Source organism: Podarcis gaigeae (genome assembly GCF_964106915.1).
Source record: "Podarcis gaigeae genome assembly, chromosome: 6".
NCBI classification, from domain to species: domain Eukaryota; kingdom Metazoa; phylum Chordata; class Lepidosauria; order Squamata; family Lacertidae; genus Podarcis; species Podarcis gaigeae.
The window spans coordinates 78,776,386-78,799,008 of record NC_139682.1 but is presented as its reverse complement, the minus strand read 5'-3'; positions in this window follow the sequence as shown (position 1 = coordinate 78,799,008).

Sequence of the window (22,623 nt, the reverse complement as noted above, 5' to 3'; positions counted from 1 at the left end):
GGCTGGGAATAAAAACGCGAGGACCTGTTCAAATTTCCTCAGATTTACAGCATTTTATCAGTTTCCGGAAGCAAGCGGATATTTTCTTCTCTCAGTTTCTCATTTTTCCAATCTTAAATTCAGTTCTTGACATTTCTGCATCAGTTGGCTTATTCCCCTCCCCCCATAAAACCCTCATGAGAATTCACCAGCGAATTTTATCTAATAGACACATAGTTGTAGGCCAATCCTTCTCATACACACAATTTTTGCACAGCAATTTCTCCTAATACAATGCATGTTTAATGTTATACTATATGACTTTTTTGTGCACACTTTACACTAGTATGTGATGGAGAAGAGCATTTCAAAATTCAGAGATGTGCAAATTTCGTAGGATGGCTGTGTTTCAGTTCATGTACTGCTAAGGAGCATGCAAATTAGTTAGACCTGCCTTTTAAAAATGCAAACTGAATCAATTTACACACACACACACACACCCCTAGACCTAGCATAGGATTGCAACCGCAATCCTAGAAATGCATCCCATTGCAGGAGCATGCTAATTTAACAAAGGCTCCGTAGATCTGCTAAATATGCAGTGTATGTATGCCTGCCATCTCTAAAGGGTTAAGATTATCTCAGTAAATGAGGTAGTTCATCAAATGGCTGCTATTTATGGGGTTTGCTTCACATGCTGCTGAATTGGGAGATGCAAGGATGAATTTTAACACAGGTGGCAATTGGCTGCGAGGCTCCCTGTTGTCACTGCAGCCATGGAGGTCAAGCCTAATGATATGCCGAGCCCTCCTTGACAGTTTGCATACAGACATGGTTTACTCAGGGCTCAGGCACTGCCATTCTCAGAAGATGAGGAAGTATTGAACTGTCAGGCTGGGACTGAACAGAGGACAGCTGATGCATTTTACATCTCCTGCCTTCATGACTGACTTAGTAAACCTAACTGGGAGCAAGTGAATGCAGCCCTTCTCCTTGAATATTTCACTGTTCCTCCTTTTTTCTTTTTCAGGTGTCTTTCCCCCCCAAAGAAAAATATGTATATTTTGAAGACAGCTATAAAAGCTCAGCATGTTTTGAACAATTTATTTGTGACCCCCACCCCCAAATGCTTCTTTCTTTTAATTTAAAATCCATACCCATAAATAGGGGGATTTAAAAACTCTGTGTTGCTTTTCCACCTATGCTCAGAGGCAGAGCTGTGTGATATTTTAATCCTTGTCACATCTTTGTAGCAATTTAGGAAATGCCAGCCACCCTGCGTTTCCCATTCTGTGAGTGTTGCTTGACTATAAGCTGTCGCTGAGTGTTCCATGTGTGACAGAAGATGCTGAAGGAGTGGTTTGGTACCAACCATTCCTTAAAAAGATGCCCATCCTGCGCATGTGTTCTCAGAAGTGAATTCCACTGTGTTCAATGGGCTTTATTTGTAGGCAAGTGGGTTAAAGCCTCAGCGCCTAGGACTTGCCGATCGAAAGGTCGGCGGTTCGAATCCCTGCGGCGAGGTGCGCTCCCGCTGCTCGGTCCCAGCGCCTGCCAACCTAGCAGTTCGAAAGCACCTCCGGTTGCAAGTAGATAAATAGGGACCGCTTACCAGCGGGAAGGTAAACGGCGTTTCCGTGTGCGGCTCTGGCTCGCCAGAGCAGCGATGTCACGCTGGCCACGTGACCCGGAAGTGTCCCCGGACAGCGCTGGCCCCTGGCCTCCTGAGTGAGATGGGCGCACAACCCCAGAGTCTGTCAAGACTGGCCCGTAAGGGCAGGGGTACCTTTACCTTTTTATGTATCTAATTCAGCCTTGATCTTTGAACAGGGACAGTAAAAAAGTAGGCTCAGGTGTGTTTATATACGCGACAACAGCTGCACGGATGTTATTAGCCCAAAGATGGAAAGAAACAACAGTCCCGGCTAGGGAAGAAAGGCAAGCCAAATTGCTGGACTATGCTGAAATGGCAGAACTGACTCAGAGACTCAGGAACCAAGAAGACAGACTTTAAAAGGAGTGGGGGGAAATTATAATTTATTTAGGAGACTACTGTAAATGAATAAAAAATGTTAGCTGGACTTTAAGAACCACTTGTAAAGAAATGAAAGATACAGATCATTTAGAGAAATGAAAACTGTGAAGAATGTATTGATATCTAGTTGTAGATTAATTGTTATAAGGACCCATGCAAGGGACGGGGTGAAGTCATGAGATTCAGAGAATCTCAGAAATTGATTATGTAAAAACTTTTTTTATTGTTTTAATTGTATTGTATTTAATTGTAAAAACCAATAAAAATTAAATATTTATTTTTTAAAAAGTAAGCTCTGGTGGGTGAATGTGTTATAGTTGTGCAGTTGGGCTGCTTCAAAAATTGTAGGTGGGGAACTGAATGTGCCTTCTGTCTAATGGGAAATTGGCATGTTGTTGGACAGAACAAGTGGGATCCACAGCATAATGTCACTTACATCCATACTCCAGGGATGCCCTCTAGATATTAGCTGCAACTCAAACTACCCCTAAATGTTGGACATGTTGCCTAAGGCTTCCAGGAAATTATTTGCTTGTTTGACCAATTAATAAACTGCTTCATAGGTTTGCAAGGCAAAAAGAGTCTACAGCACAAGCACAGGCTCTTAAAAACCCCAATAAAATCATTTCAACAAACTGTAAAAAAAACACCATAAAACCATCTCTACAAAATTATTATATAAATAAATAAAAGCTATCCCTGCAGATGTTGCTATTCATGTTCCATTAACAACTTGGTCAGGCCTCAGGGAAAGTCCTTTTTAAACAAAAATGTCTTCTATTTAGATGTGTTCATTCTGAAAAAGAAATAAATGTTTTTAAATGTTTTTAAAGTGACTTTCTGAAGTTGTGTAGATCTTACCTTGGGGGAGGGCAGCCTGAAGATTTGATGCCATTTGAATGGGAAAACACCAAAATTACAAGCAAGAGAAGGTGATGTATTTATTTATTTTTAAATGAAAGCAATGGGAAACTTCTAGGATGTCAGACACACACTTACTTTTATTGCCTCTAAAATGGGGATATTTAAAGGCAATTCTGTGTGAAATTTAGGCAGTCTGATGCCCAGGAGAGTAGCAGGAGTCCCCCAAGAAGAAACCAAGTTACATAACGTAAAATATAGGATGGGTCTGAATTAAAATCACTCTGATTGTATCTCTCTATGTGAAAACAATTGTTGTTGTTGTTGTTTAGTCGTTTAGTCGTGTCCGTCTCTTCGTGACCCCATGGACCAGAGCACGCCAGGCCCTCCTGTCTTCCACTGCCTCCCACAGTTTGGTCAAACTCATGCTGGTAGCTTTGAGAACACTATCCAACCATCTCATCCTCTGTCGTCCCAACATCAGGGTCTTTTCCAGGGAGTCTTCTCTTCTCGTGAGGTGGCCAAAGTATTGGAGCCTCAGCTTCAGGATCTGTCCTTCCAGTGAGCACTCAGGGCTGATTTCCTCCAGAATGGATAGGTTTGATCTTCTTGCAGTCCATGGGACTCTCAAGAGTCTCCTCCAGCACCATAATTTAAACACATCGATTCTTTGGTGATTAGCCTTCTTTATGGTCCAGCTCTCACTTCCATTCATCACTACTGGGAAAACCACAGTTTTAACTATACGTGAAAACAATTAGAATAACACAAAACAAATGAAGCTTAAAAAAATCCAAAGCAAGAATACCTCCCCATTTCACTACTGAACATGTGAGCTTGGTGAGGAAGAGACAAGTGTGTGGGCTGAATCCAACACTGCTGTTCTAATGGCACCACAAATGTGCTCTCATGCAAGAGACTTTCCCTTTGCTGTCATTTCCCCTGCAGCCTACTCAGACCCCCAAAATCTTCCCCATGGGTTTAGGGGTTTGTGGACATGGGGGGGAGAGGAAAGGGAAGCACCACTGCATGACTAGAATGTTGCTTGCACAACATCAACTATAACACAAAGGTAATAAGTATCATAAATAACCTAAATGCTGGAAGTGTAAAAAGAAGAAAAGACAGGGTCACCTATGGTGGCAATATTCAGTGCTAAATGATATTGCAGGGAGGGGGAATAAATTTATAATGGAAAGGATTCCAGGCTATGAAATTCGATTAGGCATGGACCTTTTTCTTTTGAACAGTATTGAGGGATCAGTCCATAAGCTATAAAAAGCAGTAGTTCCCAAACCTTTTCCCCCATGGACCACTTGAAAATTGCTGAAGGTCTTGGCGGACCACTTAATGATTTTCCTGCTTGTTGTGGCAATTGTAACGTGCTGTGCTGGATGCTGGATGTTTTTTTTTTTTTTTAATGTATTTTATTGCTTATTTTATTTCTTATATCTTGCATTTTATTGTATCACAATATGAACTCCAATTTGCCCGAAAGGAATTACATATCCTTTTGTATGTAATTATATTGAGGACCTGGCAAGATCCATCTCAATTTTTGAGATAAATTGGACCTTCTCTCTCTCTCTCTCTCTCTCTCTCTCTCTCTCTCTCTCCCCCTCTCTCTCCCTCTCCCCCCCAACCTGATTAGGTAAATAAAATAAATATAGCTAATATATATTTATCCATATATATTTATCCAATGTATTTTATTTATTGGACTCAATTATTCTGTGATGAGGGTTTTCCCTTGACTTTTCAGAACAGAGTGATGTCCATTTAGTTTCAGTATTTATTTTGAGAGTGTCACATAAGCAACAGCGGTGAATACAGTGGTACCTCGGTTTACGAACTTAATCTGTTCCGGAAGCCCATTCTTAAACCAAAACTGTTCTTAAACCGAGACATGCTTTCCCTAATGAGGCCTCCCGCTGCCGGTGCCCTTCCACCATTCGGATTCCGTTCTTAGACCAAGTCTAAGACCAAGAAATAGTGTCAAACCAAGACACTATTTCTGGTTTTGCAGAGTTTGTAAACCAAATCGTTCTTAAACCGGATGGTTCTTAAACCAAGGTACCACTGTAATCTCAGACCTTCCATAATTTTCAGTGCTGTATTTCACGGTGGCTCCTCTTATTTGTGTAGAAAATGTAGATTGCTAGATGTCTGGTACTTCCCTGCCATCTTTCTCCCTCCCCCCCCTTTTTCTAAAAAAAGGAATAAAAGCAAATGGAATGAAACTAATAGTGTTTATGCAGAAGTCCCCTAAATTATATTCCTTCTCCATTGTCGGTGCAGCAGGGACTGCAACACTGTTCACGATGATTGACGTTTCCTCTCACCTCGCTGTCCTTTCCTCATGAAAATGCTTAGCTGCTCCCGAGAAGCGCCACTGTTGGACAAAGCACAGAATCCAAGGCTTTGCCTTGGGGAGGTCTTAAGCAGGGAACCAGCCAATCAAAAGACAAGTCAAACAATGTCAGATCAGATATGCCAATCACTATATGAAAGGTGGTGACCCAAGGAGATGATAGTGCCAACTCAATGCTTAGCTCAATCTATATCACACTTTTCTCCAGGGGCTTTTTGTGACTCTCTTTCTATTTTCTAAGAGAGCTTTTGTGCATGTGTGTGCAAGCGGGGGAGGGGGGAACCTTGCAAATAATAATAATAATGCTGATAGAAAGCGGTAACGCTTTTATCAAATTGCAACGGAAACATTCTTAATTTGTTTTCAACATTGAGATATTTTGTTGCTCTTACAAGACTACTAACATTTGGTGAGGAAAATAGAGGCTGGAATTTTATTTTAAATCCTTTCCTCTCAGGAATTTATAATGTGCTGGTTATAAAACCACCTGGATTTTTCTATAACTCTTCTCACATTAACTGAAAACAACCTGTATTTAAGGTGTCACTGTCCTTCGAATGAAGGAGAAACTAAATGTTAATATAACCGCTAAGAAATTTCTCAAGTGATAATAATTTAGGGGGGAAATGGATGAAACAGAATAATACTCTTGTCAAGATCTATTACTATGTAGTTTGCAATTTAAAAAAAAAAAAAGAGGGAGAGAGAGAAATTATTTTTAGCTTAGATTATCCCTGTGTTGGGTTTTTGAAATCTTTTCAGAACTCTGAGCCCTGGCACCCTGTATCAATTTTTATTTTTGTCCTATCTGTCATGTACAAAAATACCCACATTTTCACAGAGATACAAAAAGAATGCCTAGTGCATGGCAGGTTACATAACTTCATAATTATATCCTAAATTTTAGAGCCCAGGTGTTCAGAGTTGTGAACCTAAAAAACTTCACTGAATGTGACAGTGAGGAGCTGGCATGATTGTAGTGATATTTCGTTGACACTCTGCCTCTGCCATTGATGGAATGAAAATACCAGGAATGTGGCGAATCAGAAGCCATGCAGGATTTGTTAAATAGGGCAGTGAGTACCTCACATTTGACTCAGTCATTTCATAAGGCTCGTAAATACTCCTAGAGGTCTGCTGGATACTCTAAAAGTCTGCTGGACAGGATGTGAAGATCATATGGCAAAGACTCCCCCTTTGTGGAAAGCTAGCTTCTCATGGATACACTTTTCTGTGATATACGGTACTAGCTTTCTACAGGCAGAGTTTTTTGTGGGAACACATTCTATCAATGCATTTCCTTCCACCATCAGTCTATATTCTAAATGGCGCAGAGCCAATGTGGTGTAGTGGTTAAGAGTGGTGGACTTGTAATCTGGTGAACCGGGTTTGATTCCCCACTCCTCCACATGCAGCTGCTGGGTGACCTTGGGTTAGTCACACTTCTCTGAAGTCTCTCAGCCTCACCTCACAGAGTGTTTGTTGTGGGGAAGGAAGGGAAAGGAGAATGTTAGCCGCTTTGAGATTCCTTTGGGTAGTGATAAAGCGGGATATCAAATCCAAACTCTTCTTCTTCTTCTTCTTCTTCTTCTTCTTCTTCTTCTTCTTCTTCTTCTTCCCAAACTTGTTTACTCAGCATTTAAATCCCACTGAAATCAATGGGACTTCTTGAGATGGCAAGCTAAGGGCCAACCAAGACATAATAGGGCAGCCACATGTATTTATGCACATGTCTGCCCTATTAGTATATAAAACAGGGCATAAGAAGCCTATACTTTTATGTGAAATGGAACACACTTCCAGATGGGATCTAAAGCGTAAACCCAGATTATATGGAGGGGTTGGTGGAAGTACAAGCTGGTATTTTGATGCAAGGCTGTTACATGGATGCTGCAAAAAACTTGCATACATGAGGAATACTGGTCTTAAAATACACATCTGTCTGAAAGCACCAAGGACCTAAATCCTTCCTCCTCTCCCAACATTGCATTAGTGAAGAAAAGGAAATATACTTTTGGATAAGCCTGCTTCAGATTGTGCTGCATGGAATATGCACTATGGCCATCTATGATGATACTGGGAGAGGAATCGCCCCCAAAGTTTGCTGGAACAATTTAAGCTCACTTCTGCTAACAGCCGTAATCTATGTTCAAATTCAGTAGGGCATGGATGTGAGTAAAATAAAACCTCCATATTCCTTTATGATTAGTGATGCAGGCTGTGTACTTATCAGGGGCTGGGCCGAGGAGGAATGGTAGAGACCGCCTCGCCAGCCTGATGCTTCCAGAGAAGAATAAAGTTCAGATTTACAACAGGGGTTTGAGGGAGGTCACAGCTCAGAGGCAGATGAGGGGGAAAGCTGGGAAATAATGAGAGAGGAGGAGGAAGAAGGGGAACCACCAGGAGGGCAGCAGCTGATGGATACAGTGTCTTTGGAAAGCATTCCATACCCCCCTGAACCCAGCAAGCCTTGAACAGAATGCTCAGAAGCAAAGGGCCCTCAGGGCCACCTATAGAAGAGATGTTGAATGAGGAAGTGGGAGAAAAAGAGATTTACTCGGGACAACACCATTATCCCAAGAGGCTGCATTCCAAGCCTCTCTCTGTAAATATTGAATAAAAAGGAGATGGTAAGGACTATTCCTTGTCTTATCCGCAGGGGGTGGTAAGGTAGCCCCCGCACCAGGGACGAAGGTGATGCCCCCCCCCGCAAAATCAGCTAAAATATGTCCATAAATATCGATTATTGCCTCATAAAAAATGGTTTTAAATAGAGGGTGAATTGAATGGGTGGAGGGGGGGCGGCGGTTGGAGGAGAGGCAGAAAGAAGAGCTAATTTGTCCATGGCTAGGGGGTGCAATCTGGATGGTCCTGCCAGGGGCGCAAGATCACTTAGCTATGGTTCTGCTTATCAGTTCCTAGCAACCTGCCCTGGGGGTTGTTTCCTCTGCTGCCTTACAGTACTGATGGAGTCAGAATCCATCAACATCTCCAATAAAGCACTTTCTTAGAGACTTGGTTGCCTCTTTTAGCAAAGTCTTTTTTTAGGACCATCAGCATTCACATCCTATCGCCCCATGATACCTACTGTCTCTAGCCCTGATCCCCTACATCTCAATCAGCTTTTTATAGACCCTACAGGCATATAGTTCATACATATGTAAACTCAATAATTAGTTTAGTAGTACTTATTAATTTTTTTTGTTATAGGGCAAAACCTTGACATTCATGTAGGCTTCAGGTAGGGATGAGGGAGAAATTTGTTTCAGTTTGCATTTAAAGGTGAACTTATTTAATTTGCATTTTCTGAAACAATATACCGTAAGAATCAAAACACAGCCATCCTTCAAAATTCACAGCTCTGTATTTTGCAATGTGGCTCTCCAACCAAGTAATGTGTGCAAAAATGCATTTTTATAGTGAAATAACATAATATTAAGGAGAATTGCTTGAAAAGATGTGTCTATTAGGGAAAATTTGCATATACAAATGTGTCTAGCAGAAAAAATTCACACAGATATGCTGATGAATTTTCATAAGAAGTATTTTTTTTTAAAAAAAAATCGCTAACTGGAAATGTCAGGAACTGAAATTAAGGTTGGAAACATGAGAAACACATTGAAATGTACAGATATGCCCACCTCTAACCTCAGAGAAATATCACTGAGAGCATTCCAGAGACAGGGGCCACAACCAAGGAAGTTCAGACCTGAGTCACCACATGCCTTGCCTCAGAGTGAGATTTTGAGTTGAAATGAGACAGAAGGAAAAATGGTTGAAGAGCCAGTGTGGTGTAGTGGTTAAGAGCAGTGGACTCGTAATCTGGGGAACCAGGTTCGCGTCTCCACTCCTCCACATGCAGCTGCTGGGTGACCTTGGGCCAGTCACACTTCTCTGAAGTCTCTCAGCCCCACTCACCTCACAGAGTGTTTGTTGTGGGGGAGGAAGGGAAAGGAGAATGTTAGCCGCTTTGAGACTCCTTTGGGTAGTGATAAAGCGGGATATCAAATCCAAACTCCTCCTCCTCCTCCTCCTCCTCCTCCTCTTCTTTCTTGTAATAGTCCCTTCTGTTCAAAATTGCAGCCTGCCCAGAACTCCTTTGGACTTTGAAAACAGCATATACACAGAGGAAAGAATTAAAGAACTTTTCAAAACTCTGCATAACATGTAGTTTGAGCTTAAACCAAGTGAAATAGATAAATAAGGGAGTGGGGTGGGAATCAACTCAAAGAATTTGAAGACTAGACAAAGTTAACATCTCATTATAAGCCTTTAGAGATCCTAATGTTTGTGTTTGTGTGTGTGTGTTAAGTCTGATTTAATTAAGAAGTGTGTAATAAATAAACAGAAGATAGAACACTTTGAAAACTGAACTGTATGTTCAGACAGTAGGGATCTCATCTAAGAATTTGGCAGCTAACTACCGTACACATGTTGACAGCAAGCTCGTTTCTAAAACTCTAGGGGATACATTTCAAATAGATTGACTTCAAATCTGGGTGGTCAGAGATGAATAGCATCATGTGGATGTTCTGAATGGAGAGAAATTTATGGGTAAAAGAAGAATGAATGTTTTCTTGTGGTCCCGCATTTTAAAGTAGAAGGGCTCAGATGTAATTAATTTGAACGATAGTAACTGCTACCTGCCTTCCCACATGGTGAGTGATCTACTGTAAAAAGGGTTACGTACATGTTCTCTTGCTTTGTTTACACTTAGAAGTTTAAAGAGTAAACATTTACATTTAAAGGGAAAACTGCTGTGAAGACCATAGGTGAGCTGGTGAACATCTGGATATCAGAAGAAGAAGAAGAGAAGAGTTTGGATTTGATAGCCCGCTTTATCACTACCCGAAGGAGACTCAAAGTGGCTAACATTCTCCTTCCCCTTCCTCCCCCACAAAAAACACTCTGCGAGGTGAGTGGGACTGAGAGACCTCAAAGAAGTGTGACTGGTCCAACGGTCACCCAGCAGCTGCATGTGGAAGAGCGGGGACGCGAACCTGGTTCACCAGATTACGAGTCTACTGCTCTTAACCACTACACCACACTGGCTCTCTCAGAAGATATTCTGAGCATTTCTGTCTAGTTTGGGGGAGGGGAGCTCCATTATGACAAAGCAGATGTAGATGGATAGCAATGGGTATCATAACAGACATTATCCCACACCTAGTGATACCCAGCATGTTGGTCATGGGGCCTTCTGTACAATTTTCAGAATTTGTTAAGTTATCCCCTGGTATTTTCTACCAGTTTTGTGCTATACCGTCTCACATGACAGCTGTTTTGTGACAGGTGCCCACAGAAATCTCTCAAAATTCAATTCAAAGGGATGCTTAGCCCCTTTGCAACATTGATCATGCAATGTGAACTATTCCAGAACCTGGGCTATTCATCACAGGGTATGGGGATTCTGAAGATGAATTTCTTTTCTAATTGGGGGTGGTGGTGGTGGTGGAACACTTGCTAGCAGCATTACCGAAAGATCTGAGGATTCTGGAATATGTCTGCCTTATGCCCACAGCTGTGAGATATTCTAGATTTGTGTGTACTGTAGCTTTCAGAGGTCTGGACTCTTGGGATCCCATATAAATAAACACTGCCTAGTGAGGTTCACCACACATGTGTGTTTAATTCCTTTATATATAAAATAAATGCAACGTCCACCACATTAGTCCCAGGCAGCAAATGTTGGTGAACAAGGCTGCAAAATTTAGAGAGGGTTTGGCCCATCCCTGATTCTTGGCACAGCTTCTATTTCTATATTACACAGGGCAGATTAGATAGTTTTATCACTTTTATTTAGTTGTTTTCAAGGAGATGGTCTCAAGTCTTATTTTCATTCTGCAGTCGCCACAGCTGCGAGTGCTCTTGAGTTTATATAACAGTTCTTTGGTGCAAAAAAATATGCAGGAAGGTTTTCCATTTTGTTTAAGTAAATACGAAATAAATTATATTTGTCCTTCTTAAAATACCTCACCATTGCTTTGTTTCTCCCTCTAGAGCTCTGTTTGAATGCTGACAGTTGGGAGGATTTTATTATGTTTCACTTCTGTTATATTTTATTTCAGCTTCCAAATAGCATCCTCCTTCTAGGACACGGAAGATACTTTAGCCAGTTGAAAACTCCATGCTTACTTTTCCTCATCTCAGAGGGGTCACAATCAGGGGTGCTATGTACCAAGTGTGTGCAAGGAGTTTTGGATGGCAAGGATTACAGGGAAAGGGAAACATTTGCCACATTCCCTTCTGGCGGTCACATGCTAGTGGGGGGCAGGGCCAGAAGTGGGCGGAACAACAAATGCAAATTTTACCTTTGTACAGTGGGTTGAAGGGTAAAGATATCATCTGAGTTCAAAGCTATATTCCAGCTAGGCAAAAAATGCAAGGATGTGGTTGCTGCGGAGCATGGCCTAGGAAGAGGGAGTGAGCTTTAAGTCCCAAGAGGTCTTAGATCTGTGGCACTGTTTTCAGCTGATGCCCAGCTGCTTTCATTCCTGCTGTAATGTGCTCCAGTTTGGATTGAGGGTGGGGGCAAGAGTGTGCAGGTCCCCTTGGTGGCAGATTAAGGGGGGCGGCGGCAAAATAACAGGCTTGCTAATGGGTGCGAACCCCACTTCAACTTGGGAGAAAGGATGGGATGTGTATCTATTTTTGCTTTGTTGCACAGGAGGTGAAAAGAGATCGAAAGAATCCTTGCAGGGTGGGTTTTCTGAGCCACACAGCTCTTTCCAAACTATGCAATCAAAGCTTGAAAAAAGAGGTGTAGGGAGGTTTTCCCCATGCCGATCCATTTTGCAAGCAGCAACACGGGGCAGACTTTCCAAACCTCTTCATGCCTTGCAAAGCCTGCTCGGCGCTGCTCCTTTCAATCTCCGATTTGGAGGCTGAAAAGGGTTGCCAGGTGGTGGGCTTTTCAAAGCATGGGGAGGCTGGGAAATCCAGGGGAACTTCAAAGGAGGAGTGCAGGGATGTCCCTAGAGTGTTGAAACATTCTCCCCTCTGCCCCCTCTCCTACCACTGCTGCTGTGCTAGGTGACAGAAGAAGAAGGCCTGCATTTTGGAATGAAAGATAAATTCTGTCTGCTCTTTATCCTCTTCCGCCACTACTGCTGGAAGTGCCCTGGGAGGGAGAAGTGGTTTAATCGAACCACTTTCTTTTCCTTGAGCAAGGCAGGCTCCTGCCACCCATATGCTGTTCTTGGCCCAGCCATTTCATGCCCGTCTACACCTGGTGGGCTTCCTGGTAAGCTTGGTGAAGATGGAAAGTGGTGGTATCAGCAGCCCCAGGTGTGGCGATCACACAGGTTCCCTGGAAGTTTAACGGTTTATTGATCCCTGTGCCACCACTGTGCTCGCTTCCCCACTGCCACCAACCAGTTACTCTCTGGTAAAACACTGAATCCAGTCAGTTGTTAAAAGTGAACCAAAAAACCCCCAACAAGTTTATTTTACCAACATTAACAAGTTTATGGTTTCTTAGATAATATTCCTGTCAGTATCTTAACTTTAGTTTCTTTACCAGCCTATACCTTCCTAATACAGTGGTACCCCGCAAGACGAACGCCTCGGAAGACGAAAAACTCACTAGACGAAGGAGTTTTTTGTTTTCTTAGCCGCTTCGCAAGATGCATTTCCCTATGGGCTTGCTTCGCAAAACGAAGCTTGCCCCGCAAGCTCCGGGGATAGTGGGGAAGCGCAGCACGTCTTCCCCTCTGTCCCCGGACCCCTTTTGAACCAAGGGGCAGCAACGGGGAGAAGCGATCTTCTCCCCGCCGCCCCTTGCTTTAAACAGGTCCGGGGACAGAGGGGAAGGCGTGCGCTGCTTCCCCTCTGTCCCCGGACGGTCTCCATAGGAACGCATTGATTGATTTTCAATGCATTCCTATGGGAAACCGTGCTTCACAAGACGAAAAACTCGCAAGAAGAAAAAACTTGCGGAACGAATTAATTTCGTCTTGCGAGGCACCACTGTACCATCTGACTGACTATCTCAACTGTTTGACTGTCTCCTCTTAACAAATTCTCTCACTATCTCCCACCAGACTAGCCCAACCCACAGACTTTTCTTATCTGTCTCATCTAACTCCAGACTGTCTTCTCAACCACCCTAACTCTAACTCCTCCAAAAAACCCTCTGTGCTTAAACCTTATACACAGTTAACTCTGCCCCTTGGGTTCCCATTGGTTAGTCATTTTACAATTAGTTAACCCTTTCCTTATGAACCTGGTATGATGTCACACATCTAGGAGGGCAAAGGTCACACCAGGTATTAAGGTTATGTAGCATGTGATGGAAGTGAGGAGAGAAAAATCTGCACGCCCAGCTGCAGTTTGAATCAGCCTCCCTTCCCCTCATTGTTTAAAGACAGGGTGGTGGGGCGGCTGATTCAAAGTACAGTTTTCACAGAGGGGCCATTGAATGAGCTGATCCGAGACTTAGGACACCCTGCCTGGCAATACCAGTGCAACGGGAGGCAATGGGGACTGGCTGGTGAGGTCCCTTGGCAACAGCTCAGGAAGGAAGACCACTTCACATGGGTACGTGGAGCTGGAGAAGTCTGTTCTGCCCCTGGCCATATCAGCAGTTGCCGCTCATTCCTTTCCTTCGCTCCTCTGACACACTTTTGTGGAATAGCCTGCCTGAAGGTATCCCTTCTGCCAAGATTTGTTTCTGAGATCTTCCTGCATAATTCAAAACACTTAAATGCTCAGGTTTTTCTGCACCTGTTTTTATAACCCGCTCCCTTCTCTTTAGATATTATTAGTGAGTTTGCTCTTTTGTCCTTGATTCTTTTTATATAAAAAACTGTGCTCCTGTTCCTTCCTGTCCCCATCTGAAAAGCTTGAGAACCGTAATAATCTTATGTAGTGCTATAATGCTTGTCATTTATTACCAGACTTGAGCTGTAATGAAGATGTTCGTTGTTGTTTTTCACCTTTTGCTTTTGCCTTCCATTCTCTAAAAATTTCCATGTGTGATTAAATGACCCTATTACAGAAAGTCAAGAATAATTTGAACTTTCCCTGTATTCTCTCTCTATCTCTAAGTGCAGTACAGTTTTAGGCATGTCTACTTAGAATCAAACCATATTAAGCTTAATCATGGTACTTACAAAAGGAAAGCAAGTATAGGCTTTCAACCTTAGTGTCACAAAATTTGTATTCTCAACACAGGGGAAAATACTTAATGAAGAATGCCACCCTTTCAGGACAGTACGGTACATGGATTAGTTATGCAAATAAAGAAAAAGATTTTTGGTATCAGTATATATATATGTGTGTGTGTGTGTGTTGGCTGTGACCATAGCTTTCCTTGATTTTATTTTATTTTATTTCCAGGGAAGGCAATTAGAAGAGTGAAATGAAGAGACCGCCAAAGAAGCCAGGGAGGAGCAGAACTTCAAGGACTGTTTGTCTAGCTCAGGGAAATTAGGTGTATAAATAATAAAATTTTTATTATTATTAAAAATTATTATTATTATGAAGCAAGGCAAGGCAGAAGTCAGGTTGGATGCAGGATGAGCTTCAGGCTCGAGACAAAATGAGGCAAAATGAGGCAAGACATTTTAGGGAAGGGTTCAGGCTATCCTGTAGGAACAGAGTTTCTGTGTTGGCTTTCAGTAAAGAACAACATGAGACTCAGCCCTATATTGTAGCAGCCATTGCTGTTTTTGTTTGTTACTACGCTACGTATTTTTATGTTTTTATATTGTAAACCATCCTGTGATCCTCAGATGAAGGGCAGTACAGAAATTTAATAAATAAATGGATAAAATAAATAAATAGTTGCGTCCTAATTGTTCATCCCACCCATCCTTGTGACTTAAAGAGGTCCAGGGAAAGGAGGTCCAGAGGTCTTTTGATGTGCTGCTGGCCATGGAAGCCCAACACCTCCCATGAAAAATGCACTTGGCGTTTTCCTCAGCCTTGCGAAAGAGACAGAAAAGGAATGCCTTTTTAACAGGCCACAAAGAACTTCAAAAAAGCAGTGGGCACAGCAATATTTTTCATGCTTTGGTGCAGGACCACCTATTATCTCCAAGATGATTGTCCCCATGCTCAGCTCACAAGGCCTTTCATTTTGAGTCAAGGTTGAAAATGAGCTTTTGATAAAACAGTCCCAAATATTGTGCCCCAAAGTTGGGTCTGTGTGCTTTCATAAGTTGCTCAGAGGCAAAGCTTAAAGAATGTGTGCTACAGGAAAGCTCCTCCACAGAGCTTGAACCTCAAACCAACAGGTCATATTCCAAATATTGAGTCTAATATCTCAGAGCTGATGAATGTTTGGGGTTTTATTGTGTTTTTAATATTTTGTTGGGAGCTGCCCAGAGTGGCAGGGACAACCCACTCAGATGGGTGGCATATAAAGAATAGGTAAAGGTGGTGCTGTGATCTAAACCACCGAGCCTCTTGGGCATGCCAATCACAAGGATGGCAGTTCGAGTCCACACAACGGGGTGAGCTCCCATTGCTCTGACCCAGCTCCTGCCAACCTAGCAGTTTCAAAGCACGCCAGTGCGAGTAGATAAATAGGTACTGCTGGGGCGGGAAGGTAAACAGTGTTTCTGCGTGTTCTGGCTTCTGTCACACAGTGTCCCATTGTGCCAGAGGCAGTTTAGTCATGCTGGCAACATGACCCGGAAAAGCTGTCTGCAGACAAACATAGGCTCCTTGGCCTTAAAGCGGAGATGAGCGCCACACCCCATAATTGATTCCTATTAGACTTAACCATCCAGCAGTCCTTTACCTTTACCTTTTACATAAAGAGTTAAATTATTATTACTATTATTGTTCCAGATCCATTTGTGCATACAGCAGATGCCATGGGTACAACCTTCCAACATTTGCAGGTATTCTACTTGCTCAGTATGACAAGGCCACTTAATATTCATCAGTGCTAGGACCCCACAACATTCCCATCCATAGCTCTCGTACGGAGACAATTAAATGAACTAGACAAGTATCTGGCCACATCCTCTGCAGCTGAGAATGCACATTCGCATGCCACATGCAATTACTTAGCATGGCTGTGATGAGAGAAAATTGAATTTAAAACAGGAGCTCTGCCAATATTATTACATTAAGCTATTTTCAAGCAATAATGTCTCATGGAATGCCACATCAAGTGGGCTCTCAAAGGGGAAAGTTTGCGTTAGGAGAGAAAACCCATCATTTTAAAGGTCTCATTCTTTGGGAAGCCACTTGTGCCTAATCTCCATGGGAATTTGTTTGTCCCTTCAGTCATGGCTTTCCAAAATAGTATGGCTTGAATAAATACAAAGTGATGAGGAGAAGGGCAGGGATCCCATATGGGGAAGGGCTTGGTTAGTTGGTTCACAGCCAATATAAGATCAGTGAATAGGCCACAGAATATATGAACCATTATTAGACAAAATTTAAATCACAGCCACACTCACAAAATCAAACCTTCAAGATGATACTATTCATATGACTCATTGTGCTGCCATTATGAATGTATGGAGAAAGTCATGAGAAAAAACATTGGATGAATAAATATGCTTTTTGCTTTTCCTAAAAACTATTCACTTGTTTCACCTATGAAAGTGTGTGCAGATTTGTTTTTTACCCCAATATTTTTTATTAACAGGCCAATCAAATCACATTAATTCCAAATCACATTAATTCCAAATTACACAGCCAAATTTTTAAATTTTTGTTGGGGGTACCCATGCTTCAGAAAGGGATCCAAACATCACTCTTGCTGCTGCTTTAATGTACACAGTTCTGTCCAAATAATATTCACAGTTCTATTCAATCTTCTCTTTGTTATTTTCCTCATCTTCTTGTTGTTATCATATATTCCTTTCTTTGAGATCTCTGATAGTCTCCACAAGCGGGTTGAAAACAAATGTTGTTATATCCTGTGTGGATTTTACACTCCTCCAAGAGCCATATCAAGATAGACAGACGCCATTTCTGCACCTCCGTACAAAACATTCCCAAAGCCTGTCCGTTAATTTCCACAGGCCTGCCAGTCTCTCCTCAATTTTCTCAGGGGCCAGATTTGTTTCACCATTTGCATTAGCTAAAAGTGGGTGACAATCTAGAAATGTGTAAAAGGTTCGCTGCAAAGTATCTCTGGTCTTCTCAAATATTTTGGCTTTCTTGAAATTCCTCTGCTTTCTATGCTGTTTTAAAACACCTACCTCAAGGCTGAGTTTTAGGTGCACCTTTAATGTGGATCTAGACATTATTGAGATGTTATGGGTCTTCCTCTTTGGGGAGGGCCAAAAGTTGAAATAACTTCAGAGTCCTACCACAAGAGTTACCTAGACCCTGCCTAGATTCTGTATGGGGACAGATTTAGGTTTGATGAGGTCCTAAGCTACTGAAGGTAATGGGGCCCTTTATATGTCCAGCTGTCCTTTGTCAACAACAAATTGTCACTGTTTTTTGTGTTGAATATATGCTATATGGTTATTTATGGATATAATAGGTATCTAAAGCCATTTGCGCATAACAAAATACGTATTTTATCAAAGTAATTGTTGAACTGAAGTACAATTAATAAGAGGTATATTAATACTGAAATACAATTAAGAAGAAGTATATTGGGGGGGGCAAGAGAGTGGGGCCCTAAGCTATAGCTTGTTTAGCTTATACGTAAATACTGCACTGATCCTGTAAAATTAAAAGCTTAACAGAGAAACAGCTTTCTGAAATGAATTTTGTAACTGTAACTTACTCTGAAACACTTAAATTTCTGAGTTTGGACTGCCATTGCTCTTTAACTCTAGCTTTATTTGGACAGCCACACTGTGAGGTGAGAGCATAGGAAACTATCTTATATTGAGTCTCAAACCATTGGCCCATTCAGCTCAGTACTGGAGTTGCTCTTTAGCATTTCAGAAAGAGATTCATTTGCAGCTCCACCTGAGATTGAACCTAGGACCTCCTGCGTGGAAGGCAGGGGCTTTAATAATAATAATAATAATAATAATAATAATAATAATAATTTCTTTATACCCGACCCATCTGGCTAGGCCTCCCCAGCCACTCTGGGTGGCGTCCAACAGAATATTAAAACACAATAATCTATTAAACATTAAAAGCTTCCTTAAACAGGGCTACCTTCAGATGTCTTCTAAAAGTCTGGTAGTTGTTCTTCTCTTTGACATCTGGTGGGAGGGTGTTCCACAGGGTGGGTGCCACCACCGAGAAGACCCTCTGTCTGGTTCCCTGTAACTTGGCTTCTCACAGCGAGGGAACCGCCAGAAGGCTTTCGGCACTGGACCTCAGTGTCAGGGCAGAACAATGGGGATGGAGATGCTCCTTCAGGTATACTGGACGAAGGCCATTTAGGGCTTTAAAGGTCAGCACCAACACTTTGAATTGTACTCGGAAATGTACTGAGAGCCAGTGTAGGTCTTTGACTGTTATGTTGGTCTCAGCGGCTGCTCCCAGTCACCAGTCTAGCTGCCGCATTCTGGATTAGTTGTAGTTTCCGGGTTACCTTCAAAGGTAGCCCCACATAGAGCGCATTGCGGTAGTCCAAGCGAAAGATAACCAGAGCATGTACCACTCTGGTGAGACAGTCTGCAGACAGGTAGGGTCTCAACCAGCGTACCAGATGGAGCTGATAAACAGCTGCCCTGGACACAGAATTGACCTGCGCCTCCATGGACAGCTGTGAGTCCAGAATGATTCCCAGGCTGCACACCTGGTCCTTCAGGGAGGGGCACAGTTACTCCAGTTACCAGGGAGTCCTCCACACCTGCCCATCTCCTGTTTCCCCAAAACAGTACTTCTGTCTTGTCAGGATTCAACCTCAATCTGTTAGCTGCCATCCATCCTCCAACCGTCTCCAGACACTCACACAGGACCTTCACCGCCTTCACTGGTTCTGATTTGAAAGAGAGGCTTTACAACTCAGCAATGAGGCTACAGATGTTTGCCCTTCCCCTTGCACCATGATGTCTACACATCTGTCTGTGACTTCTAGTACTGATGGAAGCTATACTGTGCTTCCATGGTCACAGACAACATACTTCTGAACAGCAGTTCCTGGAAACCACAGGAAGATCCCACTTGCAGGTTTCCCGAAGGCGTCTGGTTGACTGTTGTGAAAACAGGATACTGGACTAGATTGGCCATTGGCCTGATCCAGCAGGATCTTCTTACATCTGTGCCATGGGGCAGACTACTAAACCAGATCAGGCTGTCCCTGTGAGCTGGAATCTTGGGTGCTCAAGTTTCCAACACACAGGGAAAGTATCCAAGCACTAACAGGCTGTCCACACTGCATACAGACTCCCAATTGCATGCAAAGCATTAAAGGAGGTCTGTAAGGGTCACAATGGTGGGGACTGGACAAGTGAGAGTGACACCCCCTCCCACAAAAATAAACATTACTGCAAGTCCTGAATGCCTGAACAGGCCTTCTGAGATCTGAAGTTTCTGTTTTTCATCAGACTTGGAATAGCTTCAGAATAGGTTATTAATGGCATTTTTTGAAACCCCTTCAGATAAATCAAGCACATTTTCAAGATCAGAAACAGGTGTGCGTAGTATACTAACCTTTTAATTACCACATCAGATTTTCACATTTCCTTAAGGGAGGCTACCCAAAATCTGCTTTTAATAGTCTAGGGAGAATTTTCCTAATGCAAATGGTTGTCACAAAGATGAATATATATTCTATGTACTTATGATTTATTTTTATTTCAATAATTCTCTGATAAAGTTATAGCTGGTGCAGAATAGAACTTCTCCATGACTTCTTCAGTCAGGGTGACCTAAGCTTAGTTCTAACTCTAAAAGCTCCCCGTGATGTGCTAAGTTTAAATGCAAACATGAGCTTGAATCCTATGCTGTGGATTGATCTAATTTCACTGCTAAGAAGGCTCTCATGCTTCTCAGAATGCAGCCTCAGTAGGCTGCTATTATTGATGGGTAAAAGGGAAATATTCCCTTTGCTTCTGTGCCCCAGCTATTTACTGAAATGTTTAATTTTGTATATGTTCCAATGAAACGGACTGGAGCCTTGTGTGTTTACAGTGAATGCTAACAAGGCACATGATGTCTCTGTCCTTTGCAATAACACATTTTAATTATGATCATTTTTACTGTTTTTACTGTGCTTTATATTTTATTGCATGTATAATTTCATACCAACCATGTTAGGGCTTGTATTAAATGGTGGGTGGAAATAAATAAATAAATAAATAAATAAATAATAAAAAGCTGCCTGAGACTACAAATCCCAGCACCGCCAGCAAGATGCTCTGCAGACCAGGGACATTGAGAAGAATAGCCCCAAGAGCCTTGTTCCTGTGGCACAAAGTGCAGCTTTCTGGTGTAAGGGAAGTGTGGAGGAACCAACTATGATGGCCATTCAGCAAGAGGTCTGAGGGCACAGTGGCAAAGCTGGGCCAGGCTCTGGGGCCCGGAGACCCGTGGTGGCAGGCAGGGCGGGGCTCCCTGGGGGGGCACCTGGCTCGCACCCCCTCAAAAGCATGCACCCAGGGTTACTGCCTCTCTGGCCCTCCACACACTGTGCCCCTGAGGCACCTAGCTGACCACGCTTGTCTGTTTACAGGCTGTGGATTTAGATGGTTTGATGGCCTGATGGCTTGATCCAGAACCAGGATGCTGTCTTAAATTAGTTGGACAGACTTGCAGATCTGGAATTTAGCAACAGCAGCAGGTGGTTACCAGTAATCGAGAAAAAGTCATCCTATAAAAACCACAACATGTTTTATTCCCACAGCCCATTGAGACCATTTGTGCCTGATACCTGTATCAATTAATCATGAGCTCTGTGGGACCCAGAGCAGAATATTCTGAGGCTACCGCTAAATCAGTCACTTTGAGGGAAAGCGCCTTTCGCTGGAGGCTTCTAAAGGGAAATCGTTAAATCAAAGCTTCTTAAACAAGAACCATAAGAGCTTTCAGCATGCCACCTGAATAAGCAGCACTCCCAGATTTACAGGGCTTGCCATCCTTTGGCTGAGTTTAATTAAAGCCAGTGGTTAGACGGTGAAATAAAGAAACAAAACAGAGTGAGCAGAGGGGGTGGGGTGGGAAACACACTTCTAACTTGGTAATCCTATTTACCAGGCACATTTTGTTGCCTACCTTGAGGGAACTTTAATAACACCTTTAGTGGCTGACGTACACAATATAGTGAATGAATAAATGAAAATGTAAAGGAAGGCGCAATATTCTAGCAGGCAAATGCTTGTGACCCTCAGACTTCATGTTTCAAAGTGTTCACTCCTGCATTCATTCGTTTTGAAGCCTTACTGAAGAATTTGGATATGAAGTTTTACAGAGAAGATCAAATTAGGAGCATCATTTTAGATTTCCGTGGTGTGGTATAGGGAGATATCATTGGGAATGGGTAAAATTCTTGGATATACAGTATTTAAGATTAAATGAGGGTGTCATAGGAGCTAGGGGCTGAGGTTCCTTCGGCACCCACAATAAAATATTTGAGGGAGTCAGGCCCCCCCAAGGTTGATGGACATTGCCATTCAAATGGCAAATGGTGTGCATGCGCTTACCTGCCCCCCTTCCATATTTTATTCAAGTTGACATCCCTAGAAGGTGTACATTTTTTAGATTATAGAAAAGTTTTTAGGGTGTAGAAAACTTACCAGCACAAGACAGAGTCATCTCCGTCCCCTTTTTAATGCATAAAGACGCCTAGTATGTACATATGCCTCAGTTATAACTGTTTGTAACTGTTATAACAATAGTTGCTTTGTGGGTGTGGGTGTTGCTCAGAAACTCATGAGGTATAATCACATGTAGTTTTTCACTCACAACAAGTCTATGAAGAGAACAAGTTCAGTTCATAAAGTCAATTGCCAGTCAAGCCACCATGAGGAGCACCACAATGAAAGCACTCAAAACTGTTTGCACACATATCAACAAGGCCTTGTGAATTCTTTGTTGCTATTTTTCTTCCCCTCACCCTAACTCCACCAAATTTTCTCTCCTCGTCCCCAAAATTCAGTTATATGTGTGTCATTTTTCTCAATGTGTGGGAATTGTGGCTTTCATTTTAGCATTTGCTTTTATGTGCAATCTGTTTCTCAGAAGTGAAACATCATGTTCTCAGTTGTTACCAGCAGTTATGCTTTGTGAAATTCTGACTGAAACCAAACAGATGAGGATTGATAGGAGACCGCCTTTTTACCAGGTCAGATTGTTTGTCCATCCAGCCAAGTATTACCTAGTCTGGCAAATAATAAAAATAAAAATAAACCCCAAACTTTGCAGAGTCTTGGCTGGAGGTCTTCCCTTTCACTTCTTACCTGTTTCTTTTAACTGCAAATGCAAGGAACTGAGCAAAGGAGCTTCAAAGCATGTGTTATGGGGGATAACAAATCGAATGTAGAAATAAAAAGAG